This window comes from Manis javanica, chromosome 12 (assembly GCF_040802235.1).
Source record: "Manis javanica isolate MJ-LG chromosome 12, MJ_LKY, whole genome shotgun sequence".
NCBI classification, from domain to species: domain Eukaryota; kingdom Metazoa; phylum Chordata; class Mammalia; order Pholidota; family Manidae; genus Manis; species Manis javanica.
The window spans coordinates 103,769,913-103,789,076 of NC_133167.1; the positions used below are offsets into that span (position 1 = coordinate 103,769,913).

Below are 19,164 nucleotides of genomic sequence, written 5' to 3' on the forward strand. Positions count from 1 at the left end.
TCTATGAGAGAAGATACTTCCGTTGTTCAAGCTCCCCCCGTCTGTGGTACTTTGTTACAGCAGCCCTAGCAAACTCATACAGTGGTAAAAGCATTAGAGAATGAAGAGCGCCAATATGCATGACATACAGCTTCTACCCTGAATGAACTGGTAACCTTGTTTTGATATAAAACACATGTGAAAATTATAATGCAAGTGCATATGTGTGATGAACTAAAAGTGTTCACTTGAGGGAGCGGAAACATCTGACTGGGAAAATAAGAGTTCACAGAAGAGGAGACACATGGCTGGGGCTTAAACAGAATTTTGACAGGTGTCAATAAATGGGAGCTCAAAGAAGTCAAAGGCAGAGATATGAGAGAAACAAAGCCGTTTTTTAAAAACATTGATCATTTAGTTTTATTCCATAGGAATTAATGTAGGAGAGTAATGCGAATAAGCATTTAAGATGAATGAGGGGGCGAAAAGAACTTCTGGACAAGGGTGATGTCTTAGAGATGGGACCAGAGGGGGGGCCATGGCTGAGCTCACTGACCACCACAGCCCTGAGCTGAGGACGGATTCTAGAGTGGGGCTACCTGTGTTCCATTCACAGATCCTAAGATATAGATGAAAATTAAATTAATAACATAGGAAAAGTGCTTATATTTGTGCCTGTATTATGCCCAGTGGTATGTACTGCCTAAAAGAACATGAAAAAAGTTCTAGTGAACAAGGTAAAGATAATGGGCTTGAGAGATGACAGTTGCATGACTCAGCAGCCTAGGCGGCCTAACCCACGCCTCAGACTGAATGGCTTACACAACAGAAACTTATTTTCTCACAGTTCTGGAGGCTGAAATTCCCAGGTCAAGTTGCCAACAAGATTGGTTTCTTCTGAGCTCTCTCTCCCTGGCTTATAAGTGGCCATCTCCTCCCTGTCTCTGCAGGGTCTTCCTTTTGTTCCAGACTTCTTCTTTACAAGGACAGCAGTTGTCTTGAATTAGGACGCACTGTAATGACCTTGCTTTAACTTGACCATCCATCTCCAAATACCATCACATTCTGAGGTCCTGGGAGTTCCATGTGAAGGTGTAGAGAATGCCGCTCAGCCCATAACAATGATAAATGGGAGATTAAGGAACAGGGATCACCATTTGCATGCTGCAGTCAGTCTGAAAAGTGGGAGAATGGGTGGTTCCTACAGCTGGGTCTATGGACAGAATGATCTAGAAGAGCATGGACACTTCCGTGATCATCACGAAAGAGCGAAAGTCACAGCTTTTAGCATCAGAATCAGAATCAAATCCCAACCCTGTGGTGAGATCTGGAGAATGATCTCTACATCTCGGTGAACTTGGCAGCAAATAATAAATCTGACACACTTGCTTTTGTTATATTACTAGGATTAAATGAGACATGTTCTGTAAAATTGTGCAGAATAGTGTCAAATACAGAATAGAAATGCAGCCCCCAGTGTTAAGCCCTACCTTGGCATTACAATTTCTCCTATAAAACTTTATGTTTTTGAGATGTCCTGTTTACAGGACCCCTTAGAAAGTGTATTTATACAGAGACTTACCCATCACCTAGGAGTAGGGCACCAGAGGATGGGCCTTGTGTCAATGAAAGGAGAAGCATATAATGAATAGAATGACAAAAGCACTTTAAACTTTTGTCCTAAGACTGACCATATTTACAATGACAGTTATTCTTCTCAAACTTAAGTTGAAAGTCAATATTTACATTTTATTTTTATCCCACATCCATACCCCATATTAGAAACATGACTTAAGCAATCACCCTCATTTCAAAAATGAAGAGAAAGTGATTATGATTTGTCTCAAGAATGTAAAATTACTAAACTGGATATTTTAGGATTCACAGTTTGGTACTTTGTTTAGGGGGTCCAAGAAAAACAAAATAATTAACTTAGAGGTTATGCATAACCATGCGAAATAGATTTAGAATGAAGAGATTATCTCATGGGTGATTGTTTGGTGCAGAAAATGCCTTTTCCACACAGTCTTTTGTTAGTATGATGCTCTGGAGACAGACGCTATATTATGGAGCTCAATACAGTCATCTAATTTCTGTCTATCAAGGATTTTAAATTCAGGCTTAATATCTATGGAGATAAAAGGGATACGCTGTACAAAACCTTTCCTTCTATCTCTTCATAAAGGAGCTTTCTTGCATAATTTATAAGATGTCTATTTTTTTCATATATCAAATGACATTTGTGATATTTATGCTTTAAAAGTGGCTACAGTTAATTGACAACCTTAAATGGTGAAATATCTTCATTTTAATCATTTTTTTAAAAACGTCCTTTATGTCAAAACTTATGCTTAAACAGAGTGTATCAATAAAAACCTCACTTTTTGGGGTACCTTAGAATTTTCATTATTTAGTAGCATATTTTCTATCCTAATTTAGTATAAGGACAAATTCAGGACCTAGTGGGCGGTAAGGATCTGCTCACCACGGCTGCCTTCCAAAGTGTCCCAGAATTTCTTGCTTTATTGTGTCCACATGCCTGGGTCCTAACTTGTGGTTTTCACTCTTTAGTTTGCTATTGGGCGCTTAGCTGTCCTTCATTCTTTCTTCTACCCATTCATTCATCTGGTACTTTTTGTCATGCTGAGAGAACAGAGAGAATCCTCAAACTTAGCAACCCTCTGCAACGGGGCTTGACCTTGGGCAAATCACTTCCTTCGTGATTATGGGAGGGGAGCATGGTTGAGAGGGAGAAACACAATGGCATGTGGTTTGTGGAAAGCCCCTGGCTTACAGAGGTTCTCAGCTGCATTGTATGGACTGCCCAAGATAGCTAGCTTCTTGGATAAATGAACTGCCAAGTATTTCAAAATGTCACTGTATTTTAACTTTATATAACCAAGAACAATACATCTGAGGGTGTCTCTCAGCCCCTTACCCAAGGCAAGGAATAATGTCTGTCGTATGTGTTCATTCACTCCATGAGGAGAGGTCCGGGCTGGAAAGATGATTTCATGAGTTATTAACTATTATCACAACCATCACAAAGCCTTTAGTTCAAGATAAATCAGGTTTCATGTAGGCATTGTATATCCCCTGAAGAGTCTCTAAACTGTGATGAAGAATACTTTTGAAGAAAACTGATGTAATAAGTAAATCATTAAACAGTGAAAAACCACTCTAGTCAAAAAAAATTTTCTTCTCTGTCAAAAAAACCCAGTTATTAGTTTATCAAAAACAAAGGGATATATATCCTTGTTCAAATGGAACAGGGAGCAAAGTAAATCGCTATCCCGCTCTCTTTATACTGGTGAATGAATCTGTGTAACTACTTTAAGTTACTCTGATTGTCATTTATGTATCATGGTAAGAAAGTAATTCTGTTCTTTGAACACTCTTTTATAAATGCATATTCCTGAGATTTACCTCAGAACAACTACATCAATCTCTTGAGAATTCTGCATTTTAACTAGTTTCCATGCTAATCATATATCCAGATATCTATATACCTATATATATATAATTTAAGACTAACATCTTTAAAGAGTGGTCTTACTGTTTCTGGGTTTGTATTAACTCAATGAATAAAGGAATGTATCCATATATGGTGTCCCAGACTCTACACAAGGTTCTTCAGTGCAACTAATGCTAAAAGCAATGTCTCTTCTTATTTATTAAAAATAGTGGGGGATAGGGCATGCTTCTCTGTATTAATTATCCAGTCAGAATTTATTGACCATTGACTTTGTGTTAGGGAATAAAATAGTAATCACCAGCTGACCCTGTTTTGCTCTAACAGGACCTACCCCTGGATCTATTATTTCTATTGTGCTGAAAAAAAAAAATGGGAACACATGCAAGTTTTCACTCAGAAAATAAAACTTTAGCTAGTTGAAATACGTGACAGTTGAAAGATCTCAGAACCAACAGGGATGAGTTTATTTTGACAAGGAATAAGGTCTCAGGGAACAAGCCTCCCTGTGGAGTGTTTGCCCCCATTACTAAAACTACTAAGTATCAAAGTTGAGATTTAAATTTGGTATTTCTATTGGTCAAATATTTCTTTTGTTCCCAGAAAAGCACTTGGTCCACATTTGATTCCTTTCTGGCATTGCATTAGCAAGTTCAAAAATTATAGCATTTTAATTTTCAAAGATAACAGAACTTCAGGTTTTTCACCCCAATATATTTGTTGGAATTTTCGGAGGACACAAGAAGTTCACACATGTGAACTCCTCCTTCTCTCCATCCCTGTCCCCAATACACACGCACACACACACACACACACACACACACACACACACACACACACACACACACACACTCTCTCTCTCTCTCGGGAGAGGCCTGGGGCGTGGTAGCACTCAATATATTTTTAAACATATATACAACTGCATATTGTGAGCATGATATATTTATATAAAGCCACTTGTGTATTAGAGGACTTGCACTGTGCATATAATTTCTAAATGTTCACAAAAAGCTGGCTATGGTATGTTTTTTCCCACCCACTTTACAGATTAAGAAACTGGGAATGAGTTACTTGTCCAAGATTAGACATCTGGGCAGGAGTCACTCTGTGGGCCTTGAGTCATCAAAGGCCTTAGCGTTTTCATGACGTCATGCCCAGTAAGTGCGGTCCCCTGAGCCGGGAGTTCTGTTACAGAATTTGTACCTTCCTGTTTTATGCTACTCTCTTTTTCCTCTGATTCTCACATGTTTTAACTGATGTGACAACACAGATGAATAGGTCGGAAGAGAAAGGCAGTAAGCCATTTACACATTTCACGTCCCATCCACTTTTTCTCATATGCTTATTCAGGGCAGAACAAAGGGCAGCTCCCTAAATTTCTCATCTGGCACACTGCTTTTTGACCTCATCCTGAAGCGTATCCCTGCCCATATGTGAAACCATCCTTGCCAACTCCCTCCTGTCACAGGTTCTGTGATGTCTCTGGTGTCGTCCTCGCCCGTTGGGGGCATCTGTCTTGGTGGCAGCCTCGCAGCTCTAAAGGAAGATTCCTGAACAGACACCTTATAATCCGTGTTCGGTGAACTCCAGAGGTGAGTAGCCTCTAATTCTTGAAAACGATCCTTGTCAGCCCTTCTTTTCCACTCTGCTTGGACGGACAACATTTACCTCCACATATTCTTTAAACGACCCTCAGGCAGGTCTCAGAAGTCTTGCTAGCGCTCAGCGGTCAGGACTTTTTCTTCAAAACAATCATTCACACAGGCCGTTTCTTACACTGTCTTGGCTGTTGAATCAGTTGCGTCCTCATCCTTTAATTGGGGTCCTCGCTTTAGCGCACGTACCTCTTCTTCATGCCACGAGCATTATACTGCTCCCTTAAGTTCTGTCATCCCATAATTATTTATCTTTCCAGAAACTTCTAAAACCCTGCTTTGATCCTTTGCGCTCAAATTCTCCCTTCCACCCCATGCTCTCTGCTTTTTGCTGTCCTGTATCCTTTCTTCTCAGACTGTGGTCCTGGCCACACTGGGCTGTGACTTTCATTCTCTTTCATTGTCTCCCCGTTAATTTCTCAAAAGTTCTCCCCTTCACCTTCTTTTCATCTTCTATAGATTCCAGATAAAACTGCCTCTTCTGAAGTGTGTTCCAATTTTTTTTTTCCCTTTGTGGGTTTTCCTCCCCCCTGTTGTTTTCTCACTGAAACCCCCGTTCATCCCAAGCTTTACCGTGGTTGTCTCTTCCACTTGCCCATCACTGGGCATCCACGAGCTTCGTGCCCTCCCCTCCTCTCGTTCCCTGGGGGACGTCCCTGCCCCGCTGTGGCAAGTATTGCCCCCTTCCTAGTTCTATTCCCTTTCTCGCTTTGAATCTTAGAATCCATCTCAGTGTCTTCCTCCCTTTTATAACATGTGCTTTATATTTTGCAGAGCTACGGCCCTGTCCTCACAGAGGTTACATATGACTCTTCCTTCAGGAAGCACAGCTGTGCCCTGGTGCCCCATGACTAAACTGGCGTGCTGTGCCACACGCTCATTCTACCTGGATGGTCTGCAGAATTACATATACAGCACGGAGGCTTCCTATGCCACCAAATCCCCTCTCTGGCTCTAAGTGGCTAACGTTACTCTGACTTTGCTGTTTCCATTTTAATTTTATGTTACGTTATTTGAGAACTTAAACTCTCTGTTTTTAACTGAAACTGTTAAAATTAAAAAAAAATCACTACCCATGAGATCGCTAACTTTTCCACATTCATACTCTACTGAGGAAAATAAATAAATATCTTTACCCTTCAAAATATATTGGCACAGTTCTCTTTATGCTTTTAGTTCATTTCTCTTGGTGTTGTTTCTAAAGTTAACTCTAGCTTCCTATTGCTTTAAAGTTACTCCTTTTTATGGGATTTGAATGGAAGACAACATATCGGCATAGGTCATTCGTATTGAATTAATGGTCAGTGTCCCATCATACACAGACTGTGTTGCAAAGCTGTTTTCTGAAGGGGGAACACACACACACATGTGCACAGACACACACAAGCACTTTGTGAATTTAATTATCTTCTTGATGCATTCTTAGAGTAACACTGTATGAAGCAGCCTGCTTGTCTCTGGAGAATAAATAGTATCAACTTGAGCAGTGTTATGCAATACCTGCCAGGACGGGGAATCTGCTTACCTTAACTGTCAAGGCTACTTCGCATTGCAGATGTGTTTATATTGCTCCCATATATAATGTATAAAATGTTTGATGGCAAAGTTTCTTCAGATATCAGAAATAATTGCCATAATAAGGTCCATAAGGTATCTTGTTTGTTTGTTTTATTCATTTGGGGTTTTTTTTTTTTTGGTGTTCTGTTATATCCCTGTTCATTATTACATTTGTCTAGAGAAGATACGTGGGATTTTCAAAAGCATGGCTCTGCCTGGTGGGATGTTTTGATGCAAAAATGCTCTTAAGCGGAAAGCACTTTTAAAATTTGAATTTACCCATCTAAACTATTAGGACTATTGTTTGTTGGCTTGAATCACTGTATGGTATTTGTGTAGCTGTAACTCCATATCCAGAAATAATCAAGCCACAGAAAAATAATAGGGGAATAGCTTACAAGACCTTGATATAATACCTTCTTTTGATTCCCTAAGAAACTGCCACCTGTTCAGTATTTTTTTTTTTAATAGTGAGAACCTGACAAATATGTGCTATAAGAAGGCAGGCAGAGAAGTAAAGAGAACAAGAGAGGAGGCAATACAGAAATTAAGAAATATGTAAAAATTACATTTGTAAAAGAGCAGAAAAGCATTTAAACAAGAAAAATTAATAATAAGCACAAAGTTTTTTTTTAAAGAAAACCATAGTAAAATAAGAAATTACACATACTTTGTTTGGGACTCCATACTGAACATTTTAATTAAGTAAATATTTTGGAATGTGTCAGTGCAGACTTTTGAGGTTTAACTAATTTAAGGTCTGAATAATACCTTACAAAATACATTCATTAATCAAAGCAACTAGGCATTTATTGAAACATGAGCTAAGCATCTATTTTGTGTGAAGCAACATATATATTATTATTGTTTAAAAATTCCTACACATTTTGGTAAAAGATAACTTCTAAAAATTACAAAGAAAGAAGAAAAAAGAGAAGATACACTTTTATATATTCAGAGTACAAATCCCTACAACCACCATTGTTCACCCTGCCCTGTAAACCAACCTTAAGTTCCTACAGTTGAGGGTCCTAATGTTATTCATCATATAGTGCCCACAGGTAAGTTATCATAGCAATTCATTTAATCCTGTATGCTTCTTGGGGATTGCTATTATTGGACCTTTCTTCTATGAAAGTACTAATGAACAAAGAAATACTCATTTTACTTCATCAAACAATATGTAACACATATCAGGAACATACAGGAAGGTTTTGACTATAAATAAGGCCATCTGAAAAAAATATGAGTATTTCAGCACTGCTAATGCCATCAAACCAGGATATCATATTTAAGATCAGTCTTTCAGAAAAATGCTTCTAGACTGAGCATTATTTGAAAGGCCACAGATATTCAGATAGCATGGAGTATACTGATAGACTAAGCCTTAAAAAGCAAATTAACCCTGGTCATGTGCAGTCAGAGTGTCTATGGCTGCATAAATTCAAACATCTTTATGATGAATGAGTTTTTCAAAATAGGCATATACTGGACCTTTTGGGGTAAGACTGTGGCCTACTTTTACTTTCCTAGTTGCCTTGATAATATCTAATCAAATGGTGGTGATTCTGAGTGACTCGGTGGAGCTGTCAATAGTGAGAGATGGATAATGTCTTCTTAAAGTGGCAGCGATCTTCTGACAACAGGAATCATTCTCTTTGTGACTGTGAGACCCTCGTGGTCTAGATGACAGTGCAGCCTGTTCATCTAAAATTACATTTCCAGTCATTTGATTTTAGGAAAGAAGAGAAAGGGACAGAAGAGTATTGCATTGGGGTATAAAATTATAGAAGGTGTAACTGAATGGGCATTTTAAGTAGAATTTCACATTCTTAGTACAAATTGCACTGTTCCACAGTGAGCTGAGAGCTTTATATGAACATTCAATGTTAGGAAGATTTTATGCTAATGTAGGATGCAATTAAGATCACCCAGATTTCTGAGCAAGACTGTCTTCTGTAATAGATACTCAGAACAAGTCAAGGACTCTGAAGAAAATGCAATCAACTTCAGTACCTTTTACTGTGAGAAGCTATCAATCACTGGGTCTGTGGCATCTGCTTCCTGACACCCTGGGTCTGGACAGTTACACTGGAGCAAAGCGAGAGGCCCTAGACAACCCTTGAACCGACTGTGGTAGTCGAGCTGATTTCTGTTGGAATGTATTTCTTTGAAAGAGTGTTTAGTTTTCCTTCCAACTTTCATGACACGCTTACTGAAATAAAATACAATTACTTATAAGTTTCCTTTGTTGCCAAACAACAACTTCTTTCTTGGTGGCGTTTTTTCACTAATATTTGCATCTAGATCCTAACTATTCAGAGTTGAGTATTTACAGTTATCATATCATTAAATATCTAGTTTCCATATTCTTTAATAGGATGGAGTGATATTTTTACAACTGCCAGAATGACAATACTTCATTTCTGATTATCACATACTAACTTATTTAAAGAATGTGAAAAATAGTATAATATTGAATTCATTCTCTAGTAACTGTATTTAATGGTATTTATTCAGAAAATAACAATTACCCATGTCATGTGAATTTTCTAAGCGGTAAAGTATAATTTTTGTTCTCAGCTGTAAAAAGGATTCACATTGCAAATCTAACCATTCACTAATGGAAGGACACTGTATTTGGCTTAAATATTTGTATTCATAGAAGGTGGTTTTTAATGGGAAATATAAAACAAATGGACTATGATATTTTGAATGTTAGTATTCAGAGAAGGAGTAGAGTTTTCTAAATATGAAAAAAATGTTAATTGTTGTGCTTTTTCTTTAACAATCATTTGCAGCCCACGGGTAAGTGCAAGACAGAGCAGAAACAGTCTCAGCACCACTATTTTAATTTCTGGCATTCACAGCATTTAGCAGTAGAAGGTCTCAAAGGAAAACAACTGCTTTCATTTTTGCCTCCTGCAGCCACCCTGTCAGGGGAGAGGTCTGGGCTCAGAAAATGCAGCTCATTAAAATGAAGAATTTTCCCCGACTTTGATATTCACAGTTCACTGGGGACATGCTACCTGTTCACCGAGCCATTTTGTCTGGAGGGGGGGTTGCAACACAGCGGACTATACCTTAATTAAAGTGCTCTAATCAAGTGCATTAGGCCTTGCACATTTATAAAACATGTCGAATTAGGATTCAGATATTCTTAGTATATATTTTTTTTAAATTGCCAAGTTTTCTCCTTCCCTTATTTAATTGGTGCACTGAGCAAAATTCAGAACCATACTTTCATCTGCTTCTCACAGGTCTTGCTGGCACGCGCGGCGCATGCTTTTTGTGTTCTCTTGCAAACAACTACTCTCTTGCAGACAAGCACGCCTATTTTCTCAGCCCCTACACATTCAACTTCAGAGCCATTATCTGAGAATGGAGGTTGTGTGATTCCAAATTGAATTTTGTAAATAAAAAGTCTTAGTATTCTACTTCTCCCCTTTAATTATTCTACGTTACTATTCTACTCCTTACCTTTATTACCATATTGTAGTTGGACTGCAAAGGTTTAAACCATAGCCATTGTTTAAAAAATGATCATGGATTGCATGGATTACACAACTACATCAATGCATTAATTGGGTAGAAATTGTTTATGATAGTGATATTGGCTCTAGATTCCTACGTCTCTTCCACCGAGCTGGCTTCTGTAGGCAGAGGACAAAAGAGCCCCTTCTCGTGATTCCTGAGAAAGTTTTGTTCTGTCTTTTAAGAGCTGCGAATAATTTTGGCTCTGTTACATTTTGGCACTCATGGACTTTGTAGTTTTTTTTCCCTCTATTCCAGCAGAGAAAATGGGTTTCTCAGGCAACATTCGGTCATCCCTAAAATTTTTACTTTGTATATAAATGTCAATTTATAAAATTACAGCCCAAGGTTATTATTTCTTATTTTAATAAACCTTAAAAAAGTGCAGGACTATAAAAGTGAATGAGAAACAGGAAGGACTTATATCTTTGGTTGAACGACTGGACAGTCAACAGAGGAAATATTAATGTTACCTGAAGTTCAGTAGGATGTAGTTTGTGCTTCATGGGCTAATTTGTTTGCAGGGAACAACCCGTATAGTAAGAATTCATCACGATGTAGTTACTGCATCAGGAAGGTGAGGAGAAGAAACATATATAATTAAGGGGGGAGACGGTTGTCAAAAAAAGGAGGACAGACACTGGAAAAGGCAGCACCTTCACTAAGGCCGACCAAGGGAAGTGCTTCGGCAGGAAGGTTCATCTGAATAGTCAGATACTAGTGATGACAAGAAAAAGCAAGGCTGGGACTGGCCCAAGGACATGGAGTACTGGGTGCCCTTGTGAACTTTTGGGGGTTGAATTCAAAACAGTGGTGAGCAGCAGCAAGGCACCATCCCAAGGTGAGAACAAGGTGGGAGTAAGTGGGTACGGGGGGGTTATAGTCCATTCCTGTGGGAAGGGTGGGGACTGAGTGGTAGGAAAGAGTTGTAGGGTGAAATGGAGGACTTTTTTTTATTTAACAAGGAAGGAGATCTAAGATTATTAAAATGTAAAACGAAATGGAAAGACATCATGATGAATGAGGGATTGAAGTTCCTGAAAAACGTGTGAGTTGGTGGCGCAGAAGGCAGAAATCATGGAGCGTGATCTGTGTTTTCTCTCCTTCCTCGGCTTGGCAGATGCCCCGTAGTGGACACGTACCTTTTACTCTGAACGACCATTTTTCTTAGTGAGAATTGATAGGTTTAGAAAAGAATCATTTCAATAGTAATAATGTAACTTTAGTTTATTACTAAAAAACGTTAGAGAGGAATAGTTTCTAAGTAGGAGGAGCCTAAAAAGAATGCCCAGTGATTATATATCCTGTTATATTATGAGGTTGAATACAGGATCTTTTGTTTGCATCTAGTATCCAGCAGCCACTGAGAAAGAACTATAGCAGGTTTGCGTTGTGATTCATTTATTTTCCAGGGGAAATTTTTTCACAGGTACACGGGAAGCAGTATCTTTGAAACTTCCCATACCCTCTCCTCGATCTCGGTGAACTGTAAAGGCCACCCCACGTCCTCTTTCTAACGCCCGCAAGCAAAGCCGTAAGAGTCACTTACGCTCCGGGACTCCATCAACAATGTCTACCCGCTGTTATTTCTTGATCTACAGAATTCCTCTAAGCTCTTCTCCTTGGCCCTCCCCACCCCTTTCTCTCTTACCTTTCCAGTTTCACCAATCCAAACACATGTGAGCTCCAATTTCAATCTGGTTCTGTGAATGGGCAACTCTGGTTTGTGACCTGACATTCCGAGCTGATTGTGTTTGAGGTCACAAACTCAGTGTCTAAGCTTTATTCTTCACATGCCACAACATTAGGTACAAGGTAAAACAGAGAAAATGGGAATGACCAGTTTGGCCCAAGCAATGGGTGACCCCACGTATAAGCAAAGAAGCCCAAACAAGAAATTCCATTCTTAGAAGATCCATCCATTTACCTACTATCATTTGAAACCACTTGTTTTTTAAGGAGGAGATTGTGAGTCATTTGGTGACAATGTATAATCTCAACAACAACAAATTCAAACCAAGATGTAGGAATTTAAATACGGGTAGGATGCCATAAACTCTCAGGGGCCTTCAGGTTGTATATTTAGTTATGAATCAAAAACCATTTTGAAAAGCAGCTACAGTTAATCCAGTATACTTACAGAGCAACCCAAACTCAGAAAACTTATGTGATAGTCCCAAATGATTTAGACTATAGTGTATTCAGGTTCCAGTTCAAATCTGTATTTCTTTACAATTGCAACAAAGGAGCTACTTGCCATATTTGTGAAATTAAGTTAGTATTAGTTAAGTAAGGCTAGCTGCAGTAGTGGGAAGGAAAAAAAAAATTCCCTCCAAATTTCAGTGGTTGAGCCCAGTAGAAACTTTTTTCTTACTAAGTTTAGACCAGATGAACTAGATTTGTGGGTACATCTAAGAGGAGAAGCTCTTAGAAACCCAAGCTCCAAGTCCTTGTACTTACTAGATCTACAATCTTGAACATGTGGCTTCCAAGGAAAAGAACATGGACAATCTCTCACACACGGGAGTGTTTATGGTCTGGGTCTACGATTGGCCTATGTCCCTTCTATCAACTTTCCATTGTCTAGAACTCCGTGTCTTTTGACACCTGGCCAGGTAGGAAGATGGGGAAGGTTTAGCTGTGACCTGGGAATAAGACAAACATTCAAAACTCTCTGTCACTAAATTGTACAACTATTTATGTCACAAAATTGGTTTTACTTGTTTTTTTATTGGAATAGCTGGAAGTTTAGGGGCAGTCCTGTTACTGTTAAATACAGATCCTATGATACACTTCATAAAATGAATGAGATCTAGTTGTGTTCTATTTTTCTTCTTTGTTCCTTTCTTTTACCTCTGCTGGACGTCTTACAGATGGAAGTTTTCAATGCTTGTTAAGCTGATTTGTAATAATAATAACAATGATAATAATAATAATAATAATGTGAATATGAAAGTTCATTAGGCTACTGGAAAATCTTGCTTCCATAGTGCTCTTTATTCTTAGAAGTCCTGATCCTATAAAGATCTTGCAAGTAATTATCTTAAAAAGTTTGTGAAGGACAATATGAGATAGAGTGTTTTAAATTAAAATACTTTAAACAAAAATGTTTGCCTTTTTCTATACACTCTAAGTGTTGGCCATTTTCATTCACTGAACTGTGCATCTGAAATGTTAGTCGCATGCTTTATGCAGGACATAGTATGGATGTAAGTAAGCAAGTGACCCAAAGCCTTGCTTTTCTGGAATTTCCATTTTAGAGGGATGAGGAGCAGAGAGGAAGCAGACAACAGAAAAACAACAACAACAACAACAACAAAAACAAATTCAGATAACAAAAAAGAAGAAAAGAAAAATGGGATGTTTTAAAAGAGCATTCTATAGGTACATTCAATTTAGATTACATATTTAAGGAAGCCTCTCTGAATCAGACCGACTTCATGGGGCGTCAACGTGCAGTCATACAGAGGCCCAAACTCAGAGGACCTCTGCACTTGATGCACGGCTCTCCTGTCGCTATTTTGAAATTCTTCGTTTTATCTTTGAAGGTAGGTTTCCTTCAAAGCCCAAGGGGGCAGAAGTGCGTGTACCTGCCAGAGAAGATATCCATAACCTGAGGGGGGCAGCCTTCCTGGCACCTCGTCCCCTCTCAGGTCCATGATGGCCCATGAGCACATAATTATCATGGACACACACACGTGGGAGCCTTCAGCAAGACTCACACAAGTACAAGGTGAGGATGCTGCATCCAGGACTAAGTAAGAAGGGGTGCAGACAGTCATTCCACTGCAGAATGAAGGCGCTGGTGTTCTACAAACACACATGACCAAAGAATCAGACCATTGCTCGCTTACTGTATTTCCCTGGACTAGTCAACCACTAACACTGAAAATGATGACACAGAAAAAAAAGGATGGTTCCTTTTCTTTTCAATCCTTCCTTCCCTCCCACGGAGCAGTGTTGGTCACGCCTCCTCAAGGCAGAGTGTTGGTAGAATGTACATATATTCGGAAGTCAAATAAAAACAGCTGAGTTAGTTTTCTGCAGGAATTCCAGGGTTGTGTTAAGAGCAAAACACACAGTCAAATGCAAGCTACAAAATATGCATTATGTAATTTTGGTGATTCTGGAGAGCAGTTAAAAGCACTTAGGTTTATGCTCAAAACTGGCACTATACAAAGCTTAAATTTTTTGCTGATAATTATTATTATTATTATTATTTACTTAGAATGATAGAAAATTAACTACCACCCCCTCATTTAAATGAATAGTTTCTAAGTATGAGGAGCCTAAAAAAGAATGCCTGTGATAGACTGTGAAAGAAAGGAGAATACTTTATATTTTAGTGTTTACAATTATACAGCTTCTTTGCCTTCTGAATAAAGGGCACCAAATTTTCATTTTCCACCAGCCTCACAAGTCTGTAGCTGTCCTCTAAGACTGTGACCCCGGAAGTGAGACCTTCATGACCAAAAAATTTAAACTTTGCAAAGATGGGAAGAAGTCCCTTTCAGGCACCAGGAAACATCAGTGCAAATGATTGGAAATGAGAATAAGATAATTGTTTGCAAGGAACTGAAAGAAGGCCTGTGTCCCTGCAGTAGCAAAGAAAGTGGCCCAAGGTAAGGCCAGAGTGAGAGGCCGAGGCGAGATCATGCGGGCCTTAAAGATCTCCTCTTCTCTGTATTGGGAAGCTACTGAAAGCTGCACACAGGGGAACTGCATGATTGATATAAATCACGATAAGATTATCTTTATACAACAAGACTGAGTACTGAACTATTGCCAGAGGATCGGCTCCTGATACATCCAGAAATGATCAATAAAATACAACAGCCACCACCACCGTTTACAGAAGCTGAGAGCACAGGGTCTTGAAATGTTTTGTTTCTGTACAGACCAGAGACCTCTACTCACTGGCACAGGGAAGAGTAGAGGCCAAAACCCCCGCACAGACTTCAGGATTAATCACAACCCAGTTAGCCGGATGAAGGGAGATTGGAACACCAGATAATGTAAGAGACATTTATTAGAATTTATGCCAAAAAAGAAATGTACATTATTGTCACGTGGAAAATATCTTTAAAAGACCCTGACAAAAATCAGTGAAGTAATAGCATGATGACCACATTATCTGACAAAACAAACCCCAAGAGAAAGCGAATATAGCCCACAGGATTTAAGCTAAGAAGCAGTATTAGAAGAATCCATAGATTATGTGAATCTTGGAAATAATATTTAGAATAAAATAACTTTGAAGCATTTCTCTTTCTCTAGACACACACGCATGTGTACATATAAACATATGTATGTGCACATTCTTGCTTTAGATCTATTACTCAAAATTTGTAATACAGCTAAATTTGGATTAGAAAACATTATGAAATTGGATCTAAGAAAATATGGACATTTAAGAGCAAAGCATTCAATTCAACAGGTCAGAAAAATTGCAAACAAGGAAAACCAATGAAAGTAAATTGAGGAAAAGTTAATATAGAAGCAAAAATGTAAGATGTAAAATAAAGACATTATGTAAGATTCATGATACCAAAATGTGTTTTTTAAAGCTAAATAAATGGACAAACCACTAGCAAGACTGATCACCAGAAGAGGATGCTAAAACATTTTACAATAATGGAAAGGGAAGATAACTAAAGGAAGAGATAAATCATAAAAGAATATTTATTATACAAATATAATCATTATATACACAACAAAATATATGTGGGTTTGGGGAGGAAACTTGGACTGGGAGAGGCCTTTTCCATAGTGTGCAGCATGCCTGTTGGACATCCCTGTGGACATACAGCTGGACATCGAGTCTGACACTGAAGAGGTAGGTTTAGGTTGACGAGAGGAACCTTGGAGCTGTCCATCTGCATCGAGATGGTTCCACTCAACAGCCTGAGTGAGGTCACCTAGGGAGAGGGTGTAGAGGGAAGGAGAAAACAAAGGACCCCAGCTGGAGCATAGTTGAATATTTAGAGCTAGAAATAGAAAAAAAGAGAAGCAAAGGAGTAGAAAGAAAGGTAGGACAAGAAGGCAGGAAATGAACTAGATCAGGAAAGCCACGGGACTCAGGGCCCGCATGTGCCAAAACGCCAACTGTGGGAGAGTCATAAACTTCCCGAACACCGATATGCTAAGCGGGAGATAACTAACAGATTCTGAGACATAAGGAGGGGCCTTGGGAAGAGGTCAAGCGGTGAGAACAGACAGCATCTTGAAAGTGGCACTGCTTTCATGCAGAAAGAGATGATCCATTAGAAAATGGGAAATTAAATGTGGGGAGAGGAGGTAATTGATAGGTGAATTAAGCAACAGCAGATGTGATTCTGATGTGATTCTGAGCAGGAAGTATATAGTTCCTTGACCTCATTGTGACAGAGGTGCAGGGCATAGGAATAAATGTTGGCAGTTGGGACATGTCTATACATATGGGAAGAATACACAGAAATTCCTCTCTGATGTGGAAATAACATTGCTTATACCTTAATTTCTAATTACTTTGCCATTGTATCCAACTGGATTGCAATTATGGAAAATGGAATTCAAGGACAAAGATTCTGGCACTATCTTTTATACTAGTAGAAGTGAAGAGCAAAGCTTTGTTCTATTCAATGTTTTTAATTTATTCCATTATATTTTATTGAAACCAATGTCCTGTATTTCTCATAGCATCCAATATTCTAATAAACTTTTATTGCTAACGTTTCTCAATTGCACATACTGCAACTATGAACTGACTTGGACCCAATGTCAAGTAATACCATCCCAGTGTCTTCAAGATAATTTTGTGCTAAGTGCCCCCCGGGCTCCGTGCCAAGGTACAAATGTTTGAGCCATAGGAAATATTTGAGTGTTCAGGGTCCACCAACTCCCCTAACCCCTAGCTCGACCTCACTCAACGAAAAATAAACAAACGCTATGTTATATATAATGAATCCTATGTGGAAATATTTTTTTATATTTCTTAGAGCAATGTACCATTTAGGTAGCACACTGGTGCAATTAGGAGAGCAATCAGGATATACACTCCAAGTCTCTTAATTGAACCAACTGATTAAATTTATGTTTGAAAGGATACTATCTTTCTTCTACTAATTTTAAAGTGCTATTATTTTAGACTCAGAGACAAGAATCATAGTTTTATTTACTGACTTGTAATTGTATAATATGAGAAGCTGGAAAGAATTTAAAGATGTAATCCAAGTTTAGTTTTTTTTTTCCAAGTGTAGGAAATTTTAGGAAGTGATGTGTCTGAGTTAGTAAGAGAGCTGAGATACAAATCCTAATTTCTTAATTAGGCAAACATTAATTCCTGTTTACTTTTATTAGGTCATTGTGACATGGACTCCAGGTTGTAAATATAGTTGTGACTTATCACAGGCTAGAGTTTATAAATTGTCTGCAGGGATACGAGTTGGTTTATGTTGATGTTTCTCAGCCATTTCTAATGCAAACGTATTTCTGAAGAGGACAGACTTATTGGCAATGGGAGTTAACCTCCCCAATTTCCACTACTTTGCTGAGAATCACTGTTTTCTGTTTAACAAGAAGATTTTTTAGGAATTTTGCCTTCTAGATTTCATTATAAAAATTATTAAATTACTAAGCATGCTTTCTCAAATTGCACATGCCTTTGACCTACTCTCCTTATCCCAACACACACCACACCCACCCACACACACACACACACACACACACACACACACACACACACACACACACATGCACCCTCAGTGATTCTCAACTCCCATCTAGATTAAAACTCCTAGATGGTAAAATCTGAATATTTTACAGCCTGTTTGCTAATTTGATACCTCTGTCAATAATGCATTTAATAATGATGACGAATAGTTAGCATTTAATGAAATTCTTCTTATCCAGTTGGCATTTTCAATTTGCATTTGAAAGAAGTTTTTAAAAGTTGTTTCACTTAGATTTGTCTTGAAAATCAAACTTATTAACTATCTAATATCTAATACAATATTTGTGACTCATCACAGTAAACAAAAGCTTGATTTTTCCTTCTGTAGCCTTACATTTTAAATGAAAATTAACCTTTATTATTAAACAAATAAGACAGTTTTTAAATGAATGTTTGCTTAAGAAAATTGTAGATTATTCAGTATTATCCTCAGGAGTTGGGGACCATAAAATATCATGGTTGTAATTGGATAAATGAGTTTACCACAACATCTGCTCAATGGTCTGATTATTATATTTTCTAAGTATTAAAGTTAAAGCTTATGCTCATTTAATTGTTCACTCAGCAGTTTAATAGTTCAGCATACACTTTCCAATTTATCACTCACAAATTGAAAGTAGCTTAGTAGGGGTCTGAGAAAAATAAAATTCTTTAAAAAGAAACTGGGAATCATTTGTAAAGTTTTGCATACCCATATTTAAATGGACTGACTAATGATATTAACAAGATATAGATGAAATAAAAATTCGTATGAGTGAAAAGTTTAGAAGAGCTTTCAACTGTCACCGACTATGCCCCTCCTTTGTTACCAGTTTCCAGTGGTTACTGTCTATCTTACCAGCTATCCCAGCACTCCCTTCCAGAGTAAAGTCTTCCTTGAACCCCTTAGAATGAATTGTTCCTATTTCAACACTCTTGTTTTTTACAAAGTTTTGGCTTTTTAAAAAGCATATCTTATACTTACTATTTATGCACAAAGTCTCTTCCTGGAAGGTATGCCTTCAGGACAGAGTTCAACATATCCATCTTTACATCCTCTATGTTAACTGAATATTTATACACAATTTTATGACCCACAGAATGTTTTCCATTTCCTTATCTGAATTTATAACTGGGTGATAACATTCTGTCTTGAGTATCCCCCCCCCACCACCCGTATATCTTTTCAACATCCTAATTAAAGAATATTGATAATTAATAATTAATAAGAAATAATAGTAATAATAATTTATTGCTAGAGCCATATTGCCTAATAG

General features: G+C 38.1%; 1 protein-coding gene and 1 long non-coding RNA gene across 3 annotated transcripts in view; both read right to left on the reverse strand.

Moving 5' to 3' along the window:
- The window catches only part of TENM3 (teneurin transmembrane protein 3), a 2,338,142-nt gene that overhangs the window by 1,475,868 nt on the left and 843,110 nt on the right, over window positions 1-19,164 (reverse strand). The window lies entirely within an intron of this gene.
- Window positions 8,234-11,911, reverse strand: LOC140845071 (uncharacterized). The gene is made up of 3 exons (XR_012123709.1): window positions 11,849-11,911; window positions 10,671-10,761; window positions 8,234-8,370 (listed from the first exon to the last, which is right to left on the reverse strand). It is a non-coding gene; the product is annotated as an uncharacterized lncRNA (long non-coding RNA).